We start from the raw sequence: 24726 nt of genomic DNA, 5'->3' as shown, positions 1-24726 counted from the left end.
CACAATTATTATCCGGCCCTAAGCCTGGTGCATTGGCCCCACTGCACCAACGGAGCCGAATGGCCTGTCAAGGATGTACGTCGTTACAACGCACACTTTTACAACGCATGCACTTACAACGCATTTTTTACAACGCAACATCCACTACAACGCATTCCATTACATCGCAGGACACTACAACGCATTTTTAAAAACTACCTTTACAACGCATTCATTACATCGCATACTACCTTTACAACGCATACCATTACAACGCATAATATTACATTGCATTTAAGGTAAGTATTGGATAGTATAGGGGTAAAAATTACTAATCTTACTCCAGGGGGTGCAACAGTAGGGTAATTGTTGGATAGTATAGGGGTAAAAATTACTATTCTTACTCCAGGGGGTGCAACAGTAGGGTAAGTGTTGGATAGTATAGGGGTAAAAATTACTATTCTAACTCCAGGGGGTGCAACAGTAGGGCAAGTGTTGGATAGTATAGGGGTAAAAATTACTATTCTAACTCCAGGGGGTGCAACAGTAGGGTAAGTGTTGGATAGTATAGGGGTACAAATTACTATTCTTACTCCAGGGGGTGCAACAGTAGGGTAAGTGTTGGATAGTATAGGGGTAAAAATGACTATTCTAACTCCAGGGGGTGCAACAGTAGGGCAAGTGTTGGATAGTATAGGGGTAAAAATTACTATTCTAACTCCAGGGGGTGCAACAGTAGGGTAAGTGTTGGATAGTATAGGGGTAAAAATTACTATTCTAACTCCAGGGGGTGCAACAGTAGGGTAAGTGTTGGATAGTATAGGGGTAAAAATTACTATTCTAACTCCAGGGGGTGCAACAGTAGGGTAAGTGTTGGATAGTATAGGGGTAAAAATTACTATTCTAACTCCAGGGGGTGCAACAGTAGGGTAAGTGTTGGATAGTGTAGGGGTTTTAATATAATATTATGCGTTGTAATGGTATGCGTTGTAAAGGTAGTATGCGATGTAATGGAATGCGTTGTAAAGGTAGTTTTTAAAAATGCGTTGTAGTGTCCTGCGATGTAATGGAATGCGTTGTAGTGGATGTTGCGTTGTAAAAAATGCGTTGTAAGTGTAGTGCGTTGTAAAAGTTGCGTTGTAAAGGTTGTTCCCCGCCTGTCACCCATAATCCTAGGACCACTCGTTCTGCCGGTTCCAGTACCAACATACCATTCCACCTGAGAAAATCGGCACATATCCTGTTCATCCCACTAGGCTTACCCTCAGCGTTCAAGTAACAAGTCCAGTGTACCGCTTTTGGACAGTCTATTGTGGATGGGGCAAGATGGGTCCATTCAGCGCTTGCAGATCTCTCTCCAGGCTAAAAGTGCAAGATGAAACAACAAACCCCTCTGTGCTCTACTAAGAAGGGTATGCGAGACCATATCTACCCCAACCAGAACCGGCTCAAGGCTTAGCTTGACATTGACCCCCAAGATGTCCTTTACAAAGTTCTTAACGTCCTCCCAGAATCCTCTAATCCCGGGATAGGTGAAGAATAAATGTGCATCATTAGCTTTTAAATGGCCACACCTTCTACATGTGGGTGTCGGACCCTTCACAAATTTTGCAATCTTGTGAGAGTTCCAGTATAGTCTGTTTATAGTAAAGAAGTGATTTCGCTTCAGGTTAACTGGCATGACCACAAAATAAAACAACTTCAAATATGTTTGCCGCATGAATTGTAACTCAGGCCTCTGTATGATTCCTTCCCATTCTGGCAGTGGCCCTGCCATTTTTCTATCCTCGGCATTCAAGAACGTCCATTACCAGACGGCAGCCTCTTTACTTTTAGGCCTCACATCCTCAACTTTCCAAGTATCCCCCATCTCCTGAATGACACTTGAGAGCCAGGAAGACAGCTGCAGATATTTGAACCTCGATAAGGTTCCCCCAGTCCAAGCTTTTAATACTTCTCAGGGTAGTATCCCCTGTACTGAAGACAGCTCTCCCCAGGTAGCTATTCTGGACCTCCTAAAAGGAAGGCTCAGCTTATCCTGCAAGCACTCTGGGGTGTGTGGGGAATCCCAAATAGGTGCAAAGTCTGAGTAGTAATGGGTATTCAGGATCTTCCTGACTCTGAACCATAAACTCAGTGTGGCTTTAAAGTCTTAAACCGTACTTTGTGAAACAAATTCGGGGCACAAAACATATATGCAGTACACATTCAGATCTGGCGTTGCTAGGCCCGCCTTCACAAGCCTACAACTAAGCTTTTTCCACGCTAGCCTTGCCCCACCAGAAGCCTATATAAAGCTTGATATTTTCTCCTGAATCTTGTTTACAGCCAATCTTTGGAACGTAAGTTGGATATAATTAAAAAGATATGTTAACTTGGGGGGAATCTACATTTTAATCAGATTCAGTCACCCGTAAAAAAATTTATGGTAGATTATAGCAAGCAAAACATCCACCTCCTTTACCAACCTCCCTAGATTATGCAGCAGTATTGCCTCCAGGGGGTTAACGATAAAAATACCCAGATACTTAATCTCTGCCCATGCCTCCCCTATATAATCTGCTACATTCCAACACATTACCTCCGACTTGGAGTTGTTCAATAAATACCCCGATAAGGCCCCAAACTCTTCCGCCAACCCTTAGACCCTAGAAGTACTCCAAACCGGGTCCGATGTATAAACGACCAGATTATCCGCATATAGCGCGAAACTAGTGCTATAATGCGATGAACAAAAGGGAATTACCTGAGCTTCCCTTTTAAGTAGCTGGGCAACTGGCTCAATATAAATAACAAAAAGGAGTGGAGGCCGTGTGCCTCTGCGAAACTCCAAGTCAAAGACCCATTGAGCAGAATTCTGGCGAGGAATTCTCATACAGCCTCTGAAGCGTCAGAATAAAACAAAGACTGAAACCCAATACTGCCAAAACCTCCCAAAGGTAAACCCAACATACTCGATCAAATGTCTAGGCAGCATCTAGTGCGACCACCGCCAATGGGATCGCTCGAGCAGTTGCTAAGTTGATAAATTAAATCAATTGCTGGTTAAGATCATGGATCTTTCGCTTTGGCACAAAGCCTTTCTGATCTGAATGTATTAATTGAGGGGCTAACTTGGCCAATCCCTGGCCAGACTACTCGTAAAAACCTTGTAGTCTGTATTTAATAGAGAGATTGGTCGGTAAGAATTGGCCTTTCTAGGGTCTTTGGCTGGCTTTAAAATCAATGCAATTGTAGCTTCCCTCCATGATCAGGAATCTTCACCTTACCTTGATATATTAAATTAAACAGTACCTCCCACATTGGTACAATCTCTTCCTTTAAAAGGTCTGGGGGAAGGGCGTTGCAACCTGCCGTCTTTCCACTTTTAACACATGACAGATGCTTCGTAATTCCGGGGAGATCCAAACCCCTCAACCATTCCCTAAGCCGATCCAGGTCTGGAAACCCCTTTTCTGTATACAATGTAGAGAATAGAGAAACCATATGCCCCTGCATGTCTTCAGCCTTATTTGAGACATCTCCCTGGGGGTTAAGGTCCAGCATATTCCTGGACCTTTCAACCCTCGCCTTCCATGGCAGTAATGCATAAGCTCGCTTTCCATACTCAGACTGCTTCATGCATCTAGTATGCCATCTTTCCCTGCATATTGTAACCAACTTGATTTGAAAATTTAGCTGTGCCTGCTCAAACTGCTTCAATATCCTTTCTCTATCTAATACCACATTTTGCGCCTGCAGAGAGGCCTCCAAATCTCCCACTTCTTGCTCCATACTGGTCAATTCTGCCTTTCCTGACACAAAGCAAAAACACAGCATAACACACCAACAAAAAAGAAGCCTAAACCTAAATTCAGCAATAACACAACATCGCAAAAACAAAAAAAGCACAATACAAAGTAATAACATGCAGACATGAGACACACCATAGCCATTTTAACATAGCCTGGAGAGATATCAACTGGTGGTGGGGTGATGATAAGGTTTGGTAGCTCAGACTTGGTTGTGGCTCATGGATACCCCATGTATTCTCCACCCAACCTTGCATTTGTGGCCAGCTGGCAGAATCGCCTTGAACTCCCCGAACTCCGTGTGGGAGCTAAAACTACTAGCACACATCTGCCATGGGGAAGTACTTTACTCCTAACGATTACCTTGTCTTATCCATGGGCGTCCAAGAGTACATTGATCCTTCTTCAGTGCAATGACCAGACTCCTCAAGCCCGCTGTACCCTGCTTGGATGGATAGAGATTTATCCAGAGAAAACGGTGTTAGAAGCAGCCTCAACCGCGTCAGCTTACTTGCAGTCAGAGTAATTATGACAACATTTTTCTCAGGGGGAATATAGTCCATAAATGCCAAAATTAAGACAGCCCCTTTTGGGCCCATAAAGCCCTCTCATGTTTACTCTTAAAAAGGTAAAGAATATTTTTTCACAGATGCATCTTTGAACTTATATGAGTGTTATGAAGGTAGCTGTCAAGGGCGACTCCTTTGTTAAGGTGGAGTGGCCCCAAAGATGGAATAATAAAATGGTAATAAAGTTAATTTATTACCATTTTATTTTTCAAAACCCTGTCCCGAGTGTCAGGACAGGGGTGGGGCTTTCTGCTGCTGATAGTCAGGCGCAAAAACAACAGTTGATGGACAGAATGCAGAACAATGTCATACATTCACCCCAGTACAGAGATCTGGGCCTAAATCTGCTAGTCAGGCAGCAGCAGAAAGCAGTGATGGGCAGGGCACTTAACGTTTAAAGTGCGCATGTCTCTTTGGCCAATTTCTGGTTGGTCTTGCTGCAGCCAGCCAGAAATGGGCATTTTAAACCTCTTAGGGTGAGAGACAGCATAGGGATCCAATGTCCTCTGGAGGGCCGAAGGAGACCGCTCCCTTCAATCCTGGCGCTTCTTTCATGCTGCATGAGAGCAGCACTAGGATTGGTTACTGCAGTTTCCTGAGTCCCACGTTGGAGCCTGCCTGCCTAAAGAAGACACGAGCGAGGGGGACGTCATGCCAGGAAGGTAAGTGGAATTATTTTTTTACTTATTTATTTACTTTTTTTCCCACCCGCACACCACCCTCCGTACATGCCATCCGCCACTGGTAGCTCTGCATTTGACCAGCTGCCAACGAAAAGGTCTTCAAGAGAAATGTCCTAGTAGCATTTTTAGGTTTATTGGATTTAATGAATACGTTCTCCTGCTAAGCCACTGTCAAAATAATACCAGTAATTAGGTTGAGAATGGTGAACGCAATAAGGTACATAGATTTGTTGGCTAAGAAAGCTGTTGATCATTGGACCTAAATTTCAAAATAACTGGAAGAAAATGCTGAAATCTCTGTATTTTAAGAGATTCAAATAAGATACATGAGTGTAAATTCAATTGAAAGTCCTGGTCAACTTCTGTAGCTGTGCTATACCTAATTTGTTCCTGGCTGAAACTTCCCCTTTCTGTTTTTAGGTCTCGCTGAGCCAGCGCATGCGCTACTCTGCGAGACATTTAGTTAGTGGCTTTTCAAAGTGCTACCACAATCTTTTCCTGACCTCAAGCTTGCTTTCACGAGCGGATGTATGACGTTACAACGCACACTTTTACAACGCATAATCCATTACAACGCATGACATTACAACGCATGACACTACAACGCATTTTTAAAAAATACCTTTACAACGCATTACCATTACAACGCATACTACCTTTACAACGCATACCATTACAACGCATAATATTAAATTACATTTAAGGTAAGTATTAGATAGTATAGGGGTAAAAATTACTATTCTAACTCCAGGGGGTGCAACAGTAGGGTAAGTGTTGGATAGTATAGGGGTAAAAATTACTATTCTAACTCCAGGGGGTGCAACAGTAGGGTAAGTGTTGGATAGTGTAGGGGTAAAAATTACTATTCTAACTCCAGGGGGTGCAACAGTAGGGTAAGTGTTGGATAGTGTAGGGGTAAAAATTACTATTCTAACTCCAGGGGGTGCAACAGTAGGGTAAGTGTTGGATAGTATAGGGGTAAAAATTACTATTCTAACTCCAGGGGGTGCAACAGTAGGGTAAGTGTTGGATAGTATAGGGGTAAAAATTACTATTCTAACTCCAGGGGGTGCAACAGTAGGGTAAGTGTTGGATAGTATAGGGGTAAAAATTACTATTCTAACTCCAGGGGGTGCATCAGTAGGGTAAGTGTTGGATAGTATAGGGGTAAAAATTACTATTCTAACTCCAGGGGGTGCATCAGTAGGGTAAGTGTTGGATAGTATAGGGGTAAAAATTACTATTCTAACTCCAGGGGGTGCATCAGTAGGGTAAGTGTTGGATAGTATAGGGGTAAAAATTACTATTCTAACTCCAGGGGGTGCATCAGTAGGGTAAGTGTTGGATAGTATAGGGGTAAAAATTACTATTCTAACTCCAGGGGGTGCATCAGTAGGGTAAGTGTTGGATAGTATAGGGGTAAAAATTACTATTCTAACTCCAGGGGGTGCATCAGTAGGGTAAGTGTTGGATAGTATAGGGGTAAAAATTACTATTCTAACTCCAGGGGGTGCATCAGTAGGGTAAGTGTTGGATAGTATAGGGGTAAAAATTACTATTCTAACTCCAGGGGGTGCATCAGTAGGGTAAGTGTTGGATAGTATAGTGTAATATTATGCGTTGTAATGGTATGCGTTGTAATGGTAGTATGCGTTGTAATGGAATGCGTTGTAAAGGTAGTTTTTAAAAATGCGTTGTAGTGTCATGCGTTGTAATGTCATGCGTTGTAATGGATTATGCGTTGTAAAAAATGCGTTGTAATGGTAGTGCGTTGTAAAAGTTGCGTTGTAAAGGTTGTTCCCCTTCACGAGCGCGTGCACGCACACAGCCGCCATGTGGCTTTCATGGCTCATTAAGCCTTGCTCACCCAAGCGCCTCGCTCTGCCCCTCCCTCACCACAGAGCGCATCCCTGCCATCTGGTATAGTTATCTTCCTCCTACAAAACGATTACTATGTGGAGCTCACTCGAGCCCAGGTCACACAGCACGTCATGACTGTTGTAATACCATTTTCTCAGTCCAGGCGTACACTGCAAAACCGGGCATCTACTTCATCACGACTCTCCACAAACGAAACCCCATCAAACCAGCATAGAAAGTACACACTCGAAGCCCTCTGCGTTATTTGCGGGTTTAGGGTCAGGGCTCAATGAACCGACTATGATGATTCCTCAAACTTTGTCTTTGCTTTTAAACCATTTCAGTGCCCTAAAGAACCCGCCAGAGGACATGCTGCACTATTCAAAACTTCTGAACGTTATTTGTATTTGAATAGCACAAATGACCCCTGCCCCCCAACCCCACCACCATGCACTTGATGTGGCGGTGGCGTCTACTTGCCCCTCTCTCTCACAAGGTACACAGAGTCTACGCCCCTCTCTCTTCGTCTCTGTTCTCCCTCTCTAGCTGTTCATCTCATATTCTACTGTTTTCCGCTTGCTCGCTGTTGCGCTCCCTCTCTCTCGGTCTCCCTTTCACATTGTTCTAGATGTGTCTCTCTCTCCCTTCCTCTCATCCCTTTCCATTCTCCTCTCTCTTTAGCTCTTGTTTGTTCTCCTGTTAGGTGAAAAAGGTCTATAAATGAACATGGTGTAGCCTCACTCTTATTCTGGACTTGGTCATTATACTTGTGACCTTGTCATCCGTGTGGATTCTAAATAAAGTGTAAGAAAAAGGCAGATACAGAATCTTGTGATGGGCATCAACTTGAGACTTGTAAGCGTGCACTATGATTAAAGACACAATGACAATATGAATGGGCAAAAAGATCTTAAACTGCCCTATAATTTTGAGTTGATACTACAAATGCTTCTTTCACATTTTCTGTGTACTTTTTATTATTTCTGGGTTGCTACCCTTTTAGCTCCTCAATGGATACTGATCATTTCCAGTGGAGTCTCCCAAAGATGCAGTGCTTGCTGCTCTCTAGCCAGTGGCAGAGGGGAAGAGGTTTCAATATTTGTAAGGTCTCGCCTACATTCAGCTTTTAGCTGTTTGTTGCATAAAACACATTGTGGACAATTACCTATACTTTGGGTAAGCTCACTAATTACCATTGGTTGGTTTTCGTGTCTATTTGGTTTGCTTTCTTCTTATTCACTGGCTCTATTCAATCCTCGGCTTGTGCCATAGATGGATCATAGTCCCCTGAAAGTAAGCAGCTGAAGGACATAAGGCATGCATTCAAAAGGATGGTAAATAAGCTATTTTTTTCTTTTGCATGCTTCTACTGCTTGCATTCAGGGAACTATTTTTTCTTTTGCTTTTAGCAATCCATTAAAGTGCAATTGTATTCTTACTATCGCTCCCTCTCTCTCTGTGCGCGAAGTTCACCTTCACAAATCACACCCCACGTTCTCCATGATGCTGTCCTATCCACCAGCTCATCATCTGTTGTTTTACACAACCATCTCCGTGCAGCTGTTTTAAAACATTTTTTTTCATCTCTATTCCCCTGAGCAGTGCCCCTCCCTGCTCATTGCCGCCATCAGCTGAGTTTACTTACCCTTAATATGCCCTTCTGCTCCTCGGATGCCCATTCTCCCAGTCTTGTGTTTTTTCAATGTATTTATTTTATCATTTTTTAGCTAGGCCTGCCAGCTGCAATTCGCAACAGGACACTTCTTTTTGTAAATATATTTTTTAATTTACCAGTCCAAGATTGGCATTCACCATCTTCAAGCATTTACAAAAAAAAATGCTGCAATGGATGCAATTTCATGGTGTATGCACGTGGTTGTATGCTGACAAATACACAGGTGCAGGTCATCACGCTGGGACTATGTAGCGTCAAGGCACATATGCCCACAGCCGTGATGACCCATGCACCTAAATATACGATCTGACTGTTTTTGGGTTTTTTGCGACACGCTGTTGAGCATCAGCAATAATCATTTTCTTCTTTTTGCAGCTGCTGACTGCATCAGCAAAAAGATTTGGCAAAGCCAAAATACGACACCTACTAGCTTTGCCAGTGCTTGTTTTGGTCCTAGTAACTAGTTGGAGTTGCTGGAATTTGCAGCTTTCACAGTAGTACAAAATACATCCTTTTTCGCGTAATCTGCAGATCCCGGAAAACAGGGGGGTCAGCACTGCATACTTATATTAATACAGTTGTGCTTTGAGTATCCTTTCAAAAACTTACTCGAGTGTTCAGAGGGCTACTGAAAACTAAGAAACGGCTGCAGTTCTCCAGTACTCGGAGAACAAGCATTGGCATAGCCAATAGGTCTCGCCTTTGGGACCTTATAAGTATTTAGTTATGCAGCACAATATCCTTAGTGCAACAACATTAACTGTTGCATGGCTAAACACTTATAAGGTCCCAAAGGCGAGACCTCTTGGCTATGCCCATGCTTGTTTGGCTTTTGACAACAGTGTGTGATTTCTCCATCCTGTTGTCCGAAGGGGTTAGTTCCTTATCTCCCTCTGTGCGTGTCGTGGCGGGTGGCTGCATATTTATAGTTGTTAGTGTGTGTTGCTGCCTAAAATGGGAAGACTGCTCGTAAATGCACTTGCAAATACATAAAATGTTTGAGTGCTATCCATAACACGTTCTGTACGCATGCGCAGTCTGCATGGCGGACATGAACGAAATACAGAGCGTAAAAGGAGATTATGAAAAAAAAGGCCTGACAGGTGGCACGCAGTCACATGCAAAAGTCGTTTGAACTCCTAGCTACGGTTACAGCTGTCTCGAACATTTGTCTTTACCTAAAAGGCAATGTCGTATGTTGTAGAAAAGGCGTCTTTCCTGCTGTTGAGCACTTTCATGGTAGCGGAAGTGAGAGAAGCCACAAACAAAACACAGGATGAAATGTAACTGGAACCGAAAAAATAACTATAAAAAAAGAAAATGAAGGCAACGCTGATAAAAAGCCTCGACAGACTCCCAACCCGGGCCGAGTTATGCCTTGGGCTTGGCGATTTGCATAATCTTTGCATGAATGTTTGCTTAATAAGTCAATAAAGCATACGTTTATCATTACAAACGTGGCTGCGCCTCTCTTATGCAGAACGGGCTGTAACAGATAAGGCACGACATTTAAAGGCACCCGTCCTGCTGTTTTTTTCAGAAGCATGCCCTATTTTTCGCCATGTTTGACCCCAATGTATCCTTTTCATTTTTTTAAGAAAAGTAAACTATTTGTATACCTTCTGTCGGTCTCATTGCCCCGTCATTGTTTTGATATTTGGGAGCTACATAATTGGCTGGAGGCGCTGTCGTTCCATGTTAAGAACGAATACTTCAGCAGGGCATTCCTGGTGGTACTGCAAGGGCTGGGCCAATCCGAGTCGGGCCTGTGCAGATCCTAGAATGTGATTTTAATATCAAGTGAGACTAAAATATTTAAACCGGGAAACCTAAATCAATGCTATTAAAAACAGTACTAAAATGTAAATGCCTAAAAAGAGAAGGGCATTGGTTATTACTAGAATTCCCAACATGCCATCCTGATATGCATAACAAAGTGCCATGAAAAGCTGAACCCATACCTAATGCCTGTCTTAAGCCTTTGCTAAGTCCTACCCCATAAGGCTAAGTGCAGAGTTTAACCTATGTCTACCTTTAACACTCCCCTAAATCTCATGTGCGCCCTAAAACCTACCCCAGTCTTGTGCCCTGAACCTAAGACAAACAGTAACTTTTGTTTTAAATTTCAGAAACTTCAATTACAAAAATGTAACATTTCAACATGAAAATGCTAGACAACTAAATTAGTTAATCTTCATGTTTCTGATATTTGTGCTTTAGTGGTTTTCGTTTTATCTGTTATGTCTACCTAACAATAGTGTCATTTAATCATCCTTGGGTGGGGGTTTTCTGTCGAAAAACGTCTGGGTCAGAGAATGTTAGAGCTGCCTGAAAAGCCTTCACCCTCACCCACATCCTAGCTACTGACTGTAAAGAAGCCATCTTGCAGTGATCTTTAGAAACATAAAAAAATAAAATGAAAGCTTCAAAATATTGGGGCAGATTTAGAAGCCCCTTGCGCCTCTTTTACGCCGCCGTTGCGACGCTTTTGTGACGCAGCAGCGGCGCAAAACCAGTGCCATCTGGGAGATGCGTCACGTTGTAAAGCCCTGCGCCAGAAGTAGGCGTTCCTGCGCAGGGGGAGGCGTTCCGTCGCAGGAACGCCTCCTAAAAGTGGCTGAGAGAAATCTACAAGATTTCACTCAGTCACTTTTGAGCCCATGCTGCGTCAAAACCCTGTACCTGCTTGAAGCAGGCGTAAGGATTGACGCAGCATTGTAAAGATAGGGCACCCCAGAGCCTTGCTGGAGCTGCGTCGCACTTGCGACCCAACTCCAGCAATGCGCTGCCTTTACGGCACAGATGCATCACGCACATGTCCGTTGTTTGCCCCATGGTGCGCCGCATTGTAAATGCGGCGCATCCATGGTGGCGGAGCCGTGACACACAATAACTGGCGCATCCCTGCTGATATGCAGGGATGCGCCAGTTATTGTAAATCTGCCCCAAAGTGTTTAAAGCTACATGTTTTCAGGTCTTACTGTAAAAAATAAGATACATTGAACCTGCATGTTTTGGGTTTAGAGATAAAAGTATTTAAACTTAAGCACTACAACTTACCCGGTTTTATAACTCGCATTAGGCGCTAAAATCCGTTTACATGTGGGGCAACTCAAGATATATTCATGGTTCCTAACTCTCAGGTCTGGGCCTCTTCTAAACTCATACTCTTCTTTAGTTATTTGTATTTTCTTCCGTGATAACTCTCAAACTTTCATCAGTTCCTCATAGCACCAGTTGCTCACCCTTTCCATGGATGTTCCCTCTCTCCTGTGCTTAATGCGGTTATGAGCTTCGGCGTCTCACAGCTTTGATCCCTCCACCATTGTAGACTACTGTGTACTTCTGCTACTTCCTCCTTTTAACCGTGAGTTGTACTGGTGGTGCAGTGCAAAAGTTGCCTATCCTTTACACATCACAGAATTGTCACCAAAGTGTTCAGAGACACATACAATGAGCGTGCACTTGGCCCATATGTCTTGCATGACACAATGATTACTGAAACCAATTCACTCGACAAAATTATGTAAGAATGCATTTGTTGTAGAATTTGAGAACTACTCACAAGTGTGTGTTTAACCATGCTAATTAAAGATGTGTTAATGAAGTTTGAAAAGAAACATAACCATCCTCGTTTAATAAATAATGTACTTTTAATGATAAAGAACCCTGACTTTCCCAAACGTGTGCTATATAGTGTGACTAAAACATAAAGAGTGGTAACTGAGAACAAAACCATCCTCATATATGTAGATGGTGATCCTAATGGAAACAATAAGATTTACGCAATGTATGCACTAATGTTGCATGTGTTTACATTCAAAGTAGTTCTCAGTCATACTTACCTTTGAGTAATTCGATTTTTTACTGTATGCCTTATACAATTTGAACTAACTGATCTTAAGAATGTATATTCATTTTACTGTGCACACACTTGTTAAATGTGCACCAGTGAATTCAATGCTTAACTTGACTTATCAGTTCAGGCCTGTCTTTCACTATGCTGCATTTTATAAATCACTTTAGTCAAGTTTCTGCTAACATGGCTTTCTTGCTGGTATTCACACACATTGTTAGTTTAGAATAGATACATTTTTAGGTCTCGCTTACGCAGCGCGCATGCGGGCCTTTAGCCGTCGCTCTGCTAATTTTCAAGCACACACTCGTGCTTGTGGCGGCATCCACCTTGCGGGAGAGAGCAGCAGTGCGCCACAAACACGAGTTCAGTGCTTGAAAATGAGCAGACTGCTCTCCCAAGCACGCGCGCACCACTTGCGGGCTCACCTCCTCCTCCCCCTCTCTCTCACAAGCGAGGTTTTGAATAAGCGCTGTCGCTTTTACCACGCTAATTCGAAACCGATGTTAATTAGCTCGTTCGCCGCGCTAGGGGTGCCAGGGCGTGTGACCAGCACTTGTTTTACCAGCCACCACTCTCCCTTGCCTTTGATCTTCCTCTTGTTTTATTGACATGCAAAATAATGGCAGCTGCGCGTCTCGTTGCGCACAGCTCACCTAACCCGTAAAATCTGCACTCTTCCTGGGAAAATCATCTTGCCCCTCTTATAACTAATTGAAGCAGAATCACCTGCAGACGATCTCTGGGTCTGAAAAACTTTCCTTCACGCTGTCTGCGCAGATTAGACGACTTCAAGATAAACACTTCTACCCTTGTGTGTCTCCACTGTGCTGTTGCATGCTCACATCACCAGGTAGCAGTCACAAACCCCGCCGTACGTTTTTTATTTTGTAGGTTACCACTGGAGGAAACATGGGGATTACACGAACAAATCTTTACTTAAAGCACAGTAGTGTGTGCCTTTAAAGATCGCCTTTGAAGATGTTGCCGCGCGTGCCTACATGTGAAGGAGCTACTATTAATTCCCCGGGAGCTGTGGGGCTCCTCTTTTCACCCAGTGACCTGCTCCTAATTAGCAACAATGGCGTGTGCATTTTTTTTTTTCGCATACTAAATAATGTTGTAGCGCATGCCAACACGTTACATAATGTGTTCAATAATGTTGATGTGCACGATATTACCTTGAGAGATATTTTGGTATCTCACATCCTTGATAGCATACTATGTAATTAACTCGCGCCACGACTCGCACATGAAACTACACCAGTTAGAAAGTCGGGCCGGAAGTCAAAGTCGACCGTAAGTGGAGGCAGGCCACAGAATTGCTGCTCTCGCTGCCTATCGCTGCCTATCCTGGAGTGAGGTGTAATATAAAAGTTGATAATGCTGCCTAAAAAAAATATACTTTTACACTACTTAGCGTACCGCACGTTCATGATGACATTTATTCTGAACAGACTGCCACACTGCAGTCTCTGCTCACTGTACTACTTAGTTTTCAGTGTTGTTCAGATTAAGGGTGGGCGCAGTGCTCCGCTCCGTCCACGGAGTGTGCGTAGTACTGCCCACTTCGCGATGCGCAAAGTAGGCGTAGCAGGGGCAGACTACGCACACCTCGCGGTGAAGCAGAGTTGCCCGCCACCCGCCTCCCTCCCGCCCTCATTTTACAATTATTACAAACATTAGATAAAGAAAAATTACTTACCTGAGCTGCCGCGTCCCGGGGCTCCATCTTGATGCTTTCTGGATAGCTTCTCCCTCACGAATGCGCATGCGTGGCCGCCCCGCATGTGCATTTCTCCCGAGAAATGCACATGCGCGGGCGCCCGCGCATGAGCATTCGTGAGGAAGAAGATATCCAGGAAGTATCAAGATGGAGCCCCGGGATGTGGCAGCTCAGGTAAGTAATTTTTCTTTATCTAATGTTTGTAATAATTGTAAAATGAGGGCGGGAGGGAGGCGGGTGGTGCGTAGTGGGGCTACGTGAAGTGTGCGGGTGGATGTAGATTTGCCCCCACTCCGTATTGCTTCACGTAGCCTCACTACGCCCACTACGCCCAGGGCTGGTTCAGATGCACTAACCCCTTTTTAGGTCTTGGCTAGCGAAGCCCCTTTTACACGTGGTGGGCGTGTTTTTTTTTTTTTTTTAGGGTTGGAAGATTCGTCCATTTGTGCGTGGTCGGAGCGGGACGTGGGGTTGGCTCTTCCTTGCTGCTGGATCGGCGTTTCAAGTCCGGTGAGTAAAAGCGTTAAGGTAACAATGTTGTTCCTGCTTGCATTTCACATGGTTCATGGGCGGCAGAGAAGTAACAGGACTCTGTCTTTTCCTTCTTACTAGAAGAAAAATACAGTGTCCGCTTCTGCTCTGCCGCTTCAGCTGCCCCCCCCACTCTTTCCCCTCCTCCTCACCCCTCAAGCTCGGCGTTTCCTGGCGTTCAAGGACGTGCGGCAGAGAAGTAACAGGACTCTGTCTTTTCCTTCTTACTTAGAGAAGGAAAATACAGTGTCCGCTTCTGCTCTGCCGCTTCAGCTGCCCCCCCCACTCTTTCATTCTGCCCTTTCTTTCTGTCTAGCAGTTCTTCTCTTACTGAAAACCTTGACTTCAAGATGGGGTTATCACTCTCTTTCCTCTACTTTCTTTTATTTGTGCACCCTGTGAAATGGATCCCAAAAAGAAAATCATTTTTGCTGGAAATGTCGTATTTTAATTCTAAGGTGCAGCATCTGGAATAAAAGGTTAAAAATATGAAAAATAACTAAATAAAGTAAGACAGTGGTAGCAAACTGCCAAGATTGATTTTAATTAACACCCAAACACATTAGCGCCACTTTTACAGAGTTTGCCAGTGAAGCGCTATTTTTGTTTTCTTGTCTTCGCGTTAAGGTAACAATGTTGTTCCTGCTTGCATTTCACATGGTTCACGGGCAGCAGAGAAGTAACAGGACTCTGTCTTTTCATTCTTACTTAGAGAAGAAAATACAGTGTCCGCTTCTGCTCTGCCGCTTCAGCTGCCCCCCCACTCTTTCATTCCTCCCTCTCTTTCTGTCTAGCAGTTCTTCTCTTACTGAAAACCTTGACTTCAAGATGGGGTTCTCACTCTCTTTCCTCTACTTTCTTTTATTTGCTCCCCTGTGAAATGGATCCAAAAAAGAAAATCATTTTTGCTGGAAATGTCGTATTTTAATTCTAAGGTGCAGCATCTGGAATAAAAGGTTAAAAATATGAAAAATAATTAAATAAAGTAACAGTGGTAGCAAACTGGCCAGATTGATTTTATTCACACCCAAACACTGTCGTGTTATTTTAAAGCAGCGTGTGTTTGCGCGAGAGTGCTTCATTGTTCGAGGCGCTGTGGGCCGTGCCCTGCCGTGTTATTTTAATGCAGAGTGTGTTTGTGCGAGAGCGCTTCATTCTTCGAGGCGCTGTGGGCCGTGCCCTGCCGTGTTATTTTAATCCAGCGTGTGTTTGCACAAGAGCGCTTAATTCTTCAAGGCGCTGTGGGCCGTGCCCTGCCGTGTTATCTTAATGCAACGTGTGTTTGCGCGAGAGCGCTTCATTTTTTGATGCGCTGTGGGCCGTGCCCTGCCGTGTTATTTTAATGCAACGTGTGTTTGCGCGAGAGCGCTTCATTCTTCAAGGCGCTGTGGGCCGTGCCCTGCAGTGCTATTTTAATGCAGCTTGTGTTTGGACGAGAGCGCTTAGGTCTTCGAGGCGTTGCTCGTGTTCGCCTCTCTGCTAGCTGGACCTGTCCTTGACCAGGACTGTGTGCTCCTCGGAGCTCTTCATTGGGAGTGTTTGGCAGTTTGTTTGAGCCGGGGCTGTGATCGATGTTGTAGTTTCTGAGTGTGATGCTGCGCAGGAGCCAAGGACAGGAGTCTTGTGCGTCTGCTCTCGACCTTGTCTCCAGCTTTATCTTATTTTACGTTTGATGCAGAGTGGCTCTGTGTATGTGGGTGGCTCTGTGTATGTGGATGGTTCTGTGTGTGTGGGTGGCTTTGTGTGTGTGGGTGGAAATGCAATAGGTCTCGCATTTGCGAGTGTCATGAGCAATGCCAATAGCTCTAACTTTAACAATGCAGAGACCATTGCATTGTAAATGCTTGTTGTGTCCTGGGGTGAGCCACTATGGTGTTGGTCGGCCCTGCTTGAAATCAACTACTCGCTCCTCACACAGGTGTCTGATAATATTTTTGATGCTTCCCTCGTCTTCATTGCTTGATTTTGCTCACAAAAAAGTGTTACTTGTAGTCATTGGAATATCACACATAATTACACTGAAATTAGGAAAATGTGACAATGGCAATCGGAAACCGTGTCAGCTGTGAGTCACTAGTGCTTGCACCCGAGTATTTGAGTTAGATAATTGCTTTTTAGAGGCGGCGTGCAATCAGCAGCTAGCCGCCTGCAGTCAGTGAGCGCCAGGGAGTTAGAGAACTGTAGGTAGAAGTCGTGGCAAAGCTGCAGGAGAGGCCACCAGCTGCGGGCAGTGACCAAGTGTGACTGTGTGAAGTATGGCTGTACAGTGTACTGCACCAGGGCATGTTGTGCCACATCGTGTTGCATGAAAATACATGCCTAACACATTCTGATTAATGCAAAGTGATGCAGCAAAAAACTGTAAGGAATAAACACTGTCTTCCACCTCTGTCGTCTAAGTGCCGGTGTTCCCTCAGTCGGAGATAGCTAACACTAGTGCCTTTAATAAGTCGTCTGCTGGACACAGTGGGTGCTTAGCAGAGTTTTGCTGCTACCTTAATCATGGCACCAGAGGTCCAGGTCTCTGTTGTGGCTGGCGCTGGCTGATGCATGTGCGCTCTGCTCAGCTGACAGCTCGGTTGAGACAGAACTGCACCCTGTCCTCCAGCCCTACAGCGTAGGCACTGTCACTGAGAGACTTCTGGTCAGTGGCAGCAGGATGTTTTGATTTCAATTACCTGTCACGACGAAGAACTGATTCTGCCGCCCACAGAATTAATAAATTAAAGAAACTCTATGACCATACTGCTCCCCTCCCCTGGTCGTGGGGGTTCCCTGGTGACCATAAAAGTCATGGTGAGACTGAGAGCAGGCGCCGTGTGTCTAAAGGCATAGCTCACAGCTCTAAAATTGTGCCACTCCGTGACCTCTCACCCTTACTATAATCTACATCTGCAGATGGGCCAGTATTGCCCCAGCACATCACAACACTGTCAGATCATCTGTCTGCACCAAGTAACCCAACAGTGTCCAGCTACAGCGACCAGGCTGAGCAGCAGGAATGATTTACCCAGCACTCAATTAATCAGTGGGTAAGTGAAAGAGAAAGTGCTGATTAATAATGTTCCTGCTACAGAGAGATCAGAGTTGTCTCGTGCAACTTTTGACTTACCAGAAGCACAGAGGGTTAACATCCCTGCCACAACAAACGTGTGTTATGGATATCAAAGAACAGTATTTTATGTTGCTAGCTCATGAGGTTACTACTTTTGTCACAAAGATGCTTTTTTTACTTGCAATCATAAATTTCAATCCAATTCTACACACTGGCCTACAAGCTATTATCAAAGACATCTGCTGCATGTAAAAGGCATAGTATGACCGGAGTCGTAGTGACCGAGCTGGCCTGTACTGTGGTGATGCACGCTCTGTCACTCACACTAGTGCCAACGTACTTATATCCTAATTTTATTTAATTTATTTAAGTTACACCTCTGCTCACAGCTCTGTACTGACTGTGCTCAGTAGTCCAGAACTTTGACTGTTCATTAGGTGGGGTCCGCGGTCTGTAGCGCACTTCTTCACCAGCTCCTTTAGTTTAATAAACCGTCAATTTGGCATTCATTTATCACTACCAGGCCCTCCTGTGAAGCTCTTGCCCTTCCATTTCTGGTGCTTTGCAGCGGTTTTAGAATCTTCCTAGAGTTTCTGGTTCCTCAGATGGCTTTAACTTCTGATATTTAAAGGTTTTCCCTCTTCTTCGTGGCTGAATTTTACTTGCGAGAAAGCGTTACTCATAGCTGGTGAAATGTCACTCATAATTTTACTGAAATTATGAAGAGATTACACATAAGCAATCTGAAACCTTGAACGTAAGAGTTACCAACAGGCCGGTAGTTTTGTTGTTTTCAATTGAAAGTTTACTGTTATAAACATGTTAGATTGGTCCATGGGGAGATGTATATTACATTTGCTCTTGCTCAAGCATAATTAATTTCATTACAATTGGTGTTTTTTTGTTGTAAAGATGCATATACCACCCACATGCACCCCCGCAACACACACTACCCATATGCATCCCTCCAACACACACCATATAACAACGCACCACCACATTTCACACCATGCCACTGCCCCATGTCACTGCACGAAGCAGAACTTAGACACCAAGTTTGCAGAACAGAGCACAGTAGCCACACTGCTGTACAACATACCTTAAAAACATTGCGAAAGCCAATATCTCTGGCTAAACACTTAGAAGGTCCCAAAGGCTAGACCTATTGGCTATGCCAATGCTTGTTGTACTAGAGATAGAAATATAGCCTGAGAAGAAGACCTTGATGAAAGTACATGGGAAACCAGAGCGCTAATGAAAGGGTGTGAGAAGGAGATGTTGTACCTATGTCTATTGTGGGACATACAGTGAATTTAGCGACCTGCAATGTGAGATTAACATGGACAATGGACTCTTGATTGTACCTTGGCCAAAGGGTTGTCACCTATGGAATTTATGGATTATAATATACTGACAACCCCAGAACTCTACAGATCTCTCTTCAGAACTCTCCGAACAATCTCTAGAAAACCTTTGAGGACTTCTGTGCTGATCCCCCTTTCTGCAGACTATGCAGAATTTCTCCTTGGACCTCTTTTGGACACTTCCCATGATTTCCCTTACGCTTTGAATAGACTTTGAGAGGTGTAAACCTCTATGCTTTCTTTGGGTTCTGCCATAAATGTGGTTTATTCTCGGCCCACTGAAGACTCTTGAGATGCTCTTCTGAGATGCTAACACTTGTTCTACTTGATGTACCTTGCCCTGTTGCTGTTTCCTACATGGAACTTGCAGATTCCTAAATCTTAGTAGATTAACTGAACCATCTCCTTCTTTGGACTTTGCTTGGGATATTTAGATTACGAATGTATAAATGGGAGAATTTAAGATTGTTTTCTGAGCATCAGATACTGGTGGTGTTATGTTGTTTCACAGCCACTGAATTGCTTGTCTGTTTAATACTGGTCCGCCTCAATTTCTGTAGGAGGCTTGGACTTCCTGTTGTAATACTGAATCTTTATAGCATGGTATTAAGAGTGATCTATTTGAATTTGATTACTCATTTTTCATAAACATTCTCAAACTTGGCTATGGATTCCTGGTCCTCACTGAGTAGCCAAATAGATTGCACTGTATACTGAATCCGATTGAAGATATTAAATGCTAACTCCCGTTCCCCTCAGTGTGACTATAAAGGTCCATCGAGGACCAAGAGTAAGTGAAGTGTGGGCCTAGAAAATGCTGGATTACTGGCAACATTGAAGAGCTGATAAGTTCATCTCAGTACTTCAACTACATATATGAAATAAAGTACAGTACATTATAGGGATATTTGAGATCACCAAGGAGTTCTGTGACCATATAGGGAAACAAGGCCGAATACCACGTTCCTTTTTAAGGTAATGGAATTCCAAGGTGACTTGTAATGTGCATATAACATATGGCAGAGGGTATTTTATTCCTTATAATACATACACCATCACTCTTCGCACAAACCGCTTAAATCCTTGGTATCAGGTGCATTGTTACTAAGAGATAGTATGCGTGCAGACATGAAGAATAAAAGCAAAAATCTCTGGTGTGAAATTAAACACACTAAAAAACAGTCAGTAATGTGTTGCACAAATATATTAATATCAGCTTAATGTAAATTCGATTAAGATAATGCTGTATCTTAACTTGTGTGGAAACATGCAAAAAGGTTCTACTTTCCTGTAATGACCTATTGCATGCAAAAAATACATATGTTGCCATATCTCGTTTCTGTTGAACACAGTTCATTTTAGAAAAACAGACCCTGAAAGGGAAATGCCAATTCTCCTTTTTGTTGTTTAAACGGAAGCTGTATTTATGTTCTGTGACCTGTCTTTCACCTTGGCTGCTGACTCTGGCAGCAGGTTTGTGACAGCACAACTGAACTGTACTGTTTGTGTCATTTTTAGGTCTCGCCTGAGACAGCGCTTTAGCGCTGCACTGGCGAGACTTATAGTAAGCGAGTTTTGGAAGTGCAAACGAGTGCTTTCAGGCCTCCAAATACAGTGCATGTGCCCCGGGCGCGCGCACCATTTGGCAGCCTGAAAGCACTCGTTTTCTTTCACTTTCGCGGCCCCTTTGATGTCCCGCCCCACTGTGCCCGCCCCCACTCCCCCTCCCACTCCCTCCTCGACAACTTCAGTGCGCGCTTGTTCTTACACATGTGGAAATGCACAGCTCCGCAAATAATGGTGCCTTAAAGCCACTGCACTGAAGTTGTAATCTCGATAACCTGTGCTCCGGTGGCCCCTGTCTCCAGCCGCTCCCCGTGCCCTGCGCCTCCTCTCCGGCAGTAAACTCAAGCCCCAGCAGACCGGGATATTTAACACCCGCCCCTGTCCAGCCCCCCTTCACTGGTGTGCTTTTGTGATACACCACCCTACCGCAACAATACATGCCCCAACATTTGCTTTTTAACCTGTCTTTACCAAGTCCCTCGTGCTGTATTTACAACCGTTGGTATTTACATTCGCTTTTCAGCAGTCACGTCTTAATTTTTTTTCTCCCTCTATCAGGCCCCTTCTGCTTTTGTGATAAACTGTAAAAAAAGCTCTGGCAGGTAACAATAAATGAAATACATATGTGTCTAGCGCCAAAGCACTCTTAGGACATCAGTGCGCTGCACAAGTGACTTCCATTCCAGTATAAAACCACATGTGGAAATGCACAGCTCCGCAAACAATGGTGCCTTAAACCCACTGCACTGAAGTTGTAATCTCGGTACGTGTGCTCCAGTGGCCCCTGTCTCCAGCTACTCCTCTGTCCCTGCGCCTCCTCTCCGGCAGTAAACACATGCCCCCCCGCAGACAGGGGTATTTAACACCGCCCCTGCCCAACCCCCCTTCATTGGTGGCTAATGAGACCTGGACTGGAAGAGCAGGTTCTCTTTGAAGATCCCCATGAACCAGAGGCCGGCAGAGCCCAGCCCCGGACCAGAGCAGCAGATTGGGAACACGTGTATGTATGTATGTATGTATGTATGTGAGTTCTTATATAGCGCTCGACTTTACCCTTGGGCATCTCGGCGCTTGCATTGGGAACCCATCCTGGCTTTTTCCCTGTGAGATAACCCATACTGGGCATCCCCAAGGTGAAAGCCAGGCATCCCGCCGCGGGGGGGACACAGTGGAGATTAAGCAAGGGTGGCACTGCATGCCCTGCAGCTATCGTAAGGGGCACTGCACACCCTGCAGGCACGAGCACAGCACTGCTACCATGCTCACAGCACTGCATACCCTGCAGCCACGGTAAGGGGCACAGCAATGTTATAGTATTTATTTATATTTATAGCAGTTTTATGTAGCGTGAACGTGCCCAAAGCATTTACAATGCAATATGGCATTGTAAATGACAATGCCTTTTATGTATGCGTTAAGAAAACCTGCAAAGTGTGTGTTTACGCGCACCACTTGCAGGTTTTCAAAACACATAAATAAAAGGCAGTGTCATTTACAATGTCAATAGCACAAACTCTCGCAAATGCGAGACCTATTGCATTGCAAATGCTTATTGTTATTGTAGTTAACTAGAGGTATCACAATGTGGCTGTAATAAGGAAGTTAGAGATGCCCCTTTATACAAGGAGTGCAGAATTCCTTGTATTAAATTTGGTTTTAAGCATATTGAAGTCAGACCTCATTGGCTAGCTCTTCACAGAGGAATAACTATGGTGGCCGGGGATCCAATGGAAGAATTTCAGAAGATGAAAGAGAGAGAACTGTATTAAAACAAAAAAACGATTAAACACATTCCATTAGTGAATTGAGAATGAGAACCGGGCCATTGGTCAACACAGCAGGATAACCTGTAGAGGGAGACACAAGAATCGGTAGCATTGGTCCAGGTAAATTACAATTCAGAGCCCCAGGAAGGATTTGATCTCTTTAGCTTAGCTAGACAGCAAAGTTAATCCCACAGCTATAGGAAATGTCAGTACACTTTGCTAATATGTCAGCTCAAGACTCAGGGGAAGAACAATTATACAAGTGCTAGTAGCAACTTATATCACTACACACCAGCAGAGCAATCGCTCATCAACATATAGGAAACACAATAACCAGGCTATGCAGCATGGGGCCCAGTGTGACCCAAAGTGATGGGCTACATCACTACAGCTAACTCATATTTAGGCCACGTGTATAAAGTCCCACATCACACCTGCAATACATCCTACAGAGAGAAACCAATCATATACCAAATTCATGACGGTGTTAAGATAGCATGTTGTGAGACCCACCCCTACGAATCCCATCTGCGGCAACCCCTCTTTCATCCCATACCACACTAATTGTGTCATGCCAAGTACATGGATAATCCCCAAGGAGCTGCCATCCCATGACAAACCTACAATACTAGACAAGCCCTGAACCTAATCGATGAGGGCCAAGTACTTTTCTCGTGGGATGCCTCAATGCAAGTTAGGAGGTTGTCTTTTCTCCAGTTGAGTCTTGAGCTTATGTATAAGTGGTGTGACCTGATCTTCCCTCTTCATACAGGATTAGTAGCAATGTCCAATAAAGACATATTCATCTTTTGTGTGTTGTACACATTCATTTCATGTGCAAGATGTTCACAACTTTTTTTTTACATTTTCACATTAATTTGATTAAACATTTGATAAGTTCCATGATCAATATATCAGACTTCCATTTGTGATCACTTAGACAAAGTTTCTGTGATTATGTCCCCAGAAATAATCCTTTCTGGAGGAGGGGTTGCAGGAGCCCGGGACACCAGCACAGACTCAAGTGTGAGCAGCATGCAGTAAGCAACGTGCTGGGGCTTCCATCTGAGCAGAGCCCCCTCCCCTGAGCCCCCAGGATCCGGGACCCCCTCATGCCCCCCAGGGAAGAGTGCTGAGGAGCCGGAGGAGCCGCAGATTCCCAACAGAGCAATGGAGCGCTGGGTAAAAGGTGCAACCTATCCTGAGTAAACATCCTTGGCCGGGCTTGGCTCCGCTACCTACTGACATATGCTGCTGCGGGGGATTATTTCCTTGTGACTCTTTTTCCAGCCGGGCTTGGCTCCGCTGTACGCTGTGGTCGGGACTACATCCCCCAGCAATCCCGCTTGCGGCGAGGACGCCGCTGACGCTATCTCCAGGCGCCAGGAGGCGCAAAAGGGCCTATTTGGAACCTCGTCCCGCAGGACGCACCTGGAGACGCCCGGGAAAAGGGCGGGCCGTCCTAGGCCGTCAGATGCCGAGGGAGGCTGGGCAACCTTTCTTGGCTGGCCGATCAAGGATTGGTCCAGGTTGTTTAATACCAGTATTGTGGTTCTTCCTTGTTTTAAGTAGGGTGCTTGTACAATTTGTTTCATCTTCCTCTGGGCAACCCTGTTGGTTAAGCCGGTATTGTAATCGAGGGATGTAATAGCGCTCTACTGCTCTTGATCTGGGGGTTCTTTATTAGTTTTTACTTCATCTTTGCCAGGTCAAAGATTATGGGTAAAACTAAGTCAGCGACTAGCTGTCCTTGCACTAGACAAAATGTAGCCTCTAACACTCCTGTCCCAAGCCTCACAGCCATCGACAAAATGCTGCAAAAAACTATAGAGGTGGTGGCAACTGCAATAGAGAATACTGAGAGACGTCTCTCCCTTACCCCAAGTTTATTCCTCCCCCCATTAACTGGGAATGTGTCCATTTTTACGGATAACTATCAGGACTCGCTGCTTGCACCCTCATTTGCTGAGCTTCCTTGTGCTCAAGCAAACCCAGCGGCCAGCCCAGTGGTTAGTTCGTCTAATAATATATCACCATCCCATGTTCTTCAAGAAACTCCCAGGACTCAAAAGCCCCGCGGTAGAAATAAGAAAGTAAAGCCATCTAACAAACCTTCTAAAAATAGCTCTGTACCCAGAGTACCTCTAAATCTAGGACCAACTCAACCGTTTGTTTCTTTAGCTCCTCCGGTATGGGCTACTCATCTATTAATTGATTTGCAAACCCATTTGGAACAACTCACCACTTCTCAATTTAAAAGCTTGATGAGCAAAATTGATAGAGTTGTTTCTTTAATTAATAATAA

Source organism: Triturus cristatus, chromosome 6, assembly GCF_964204655.1.
Source record: "Triturus cristatus chromosome 6, aTriCri1.1, whole genome shotgun sequence".
Classification (NCBI taxonomy): Eukaryota; Metazoa; Chordata; class Amphibia; order Caudata; family Salamandridae; genus Triturus; species Triturus cristatus.
Note: the sequence above shows the minus strand (reverse complement) of the source record.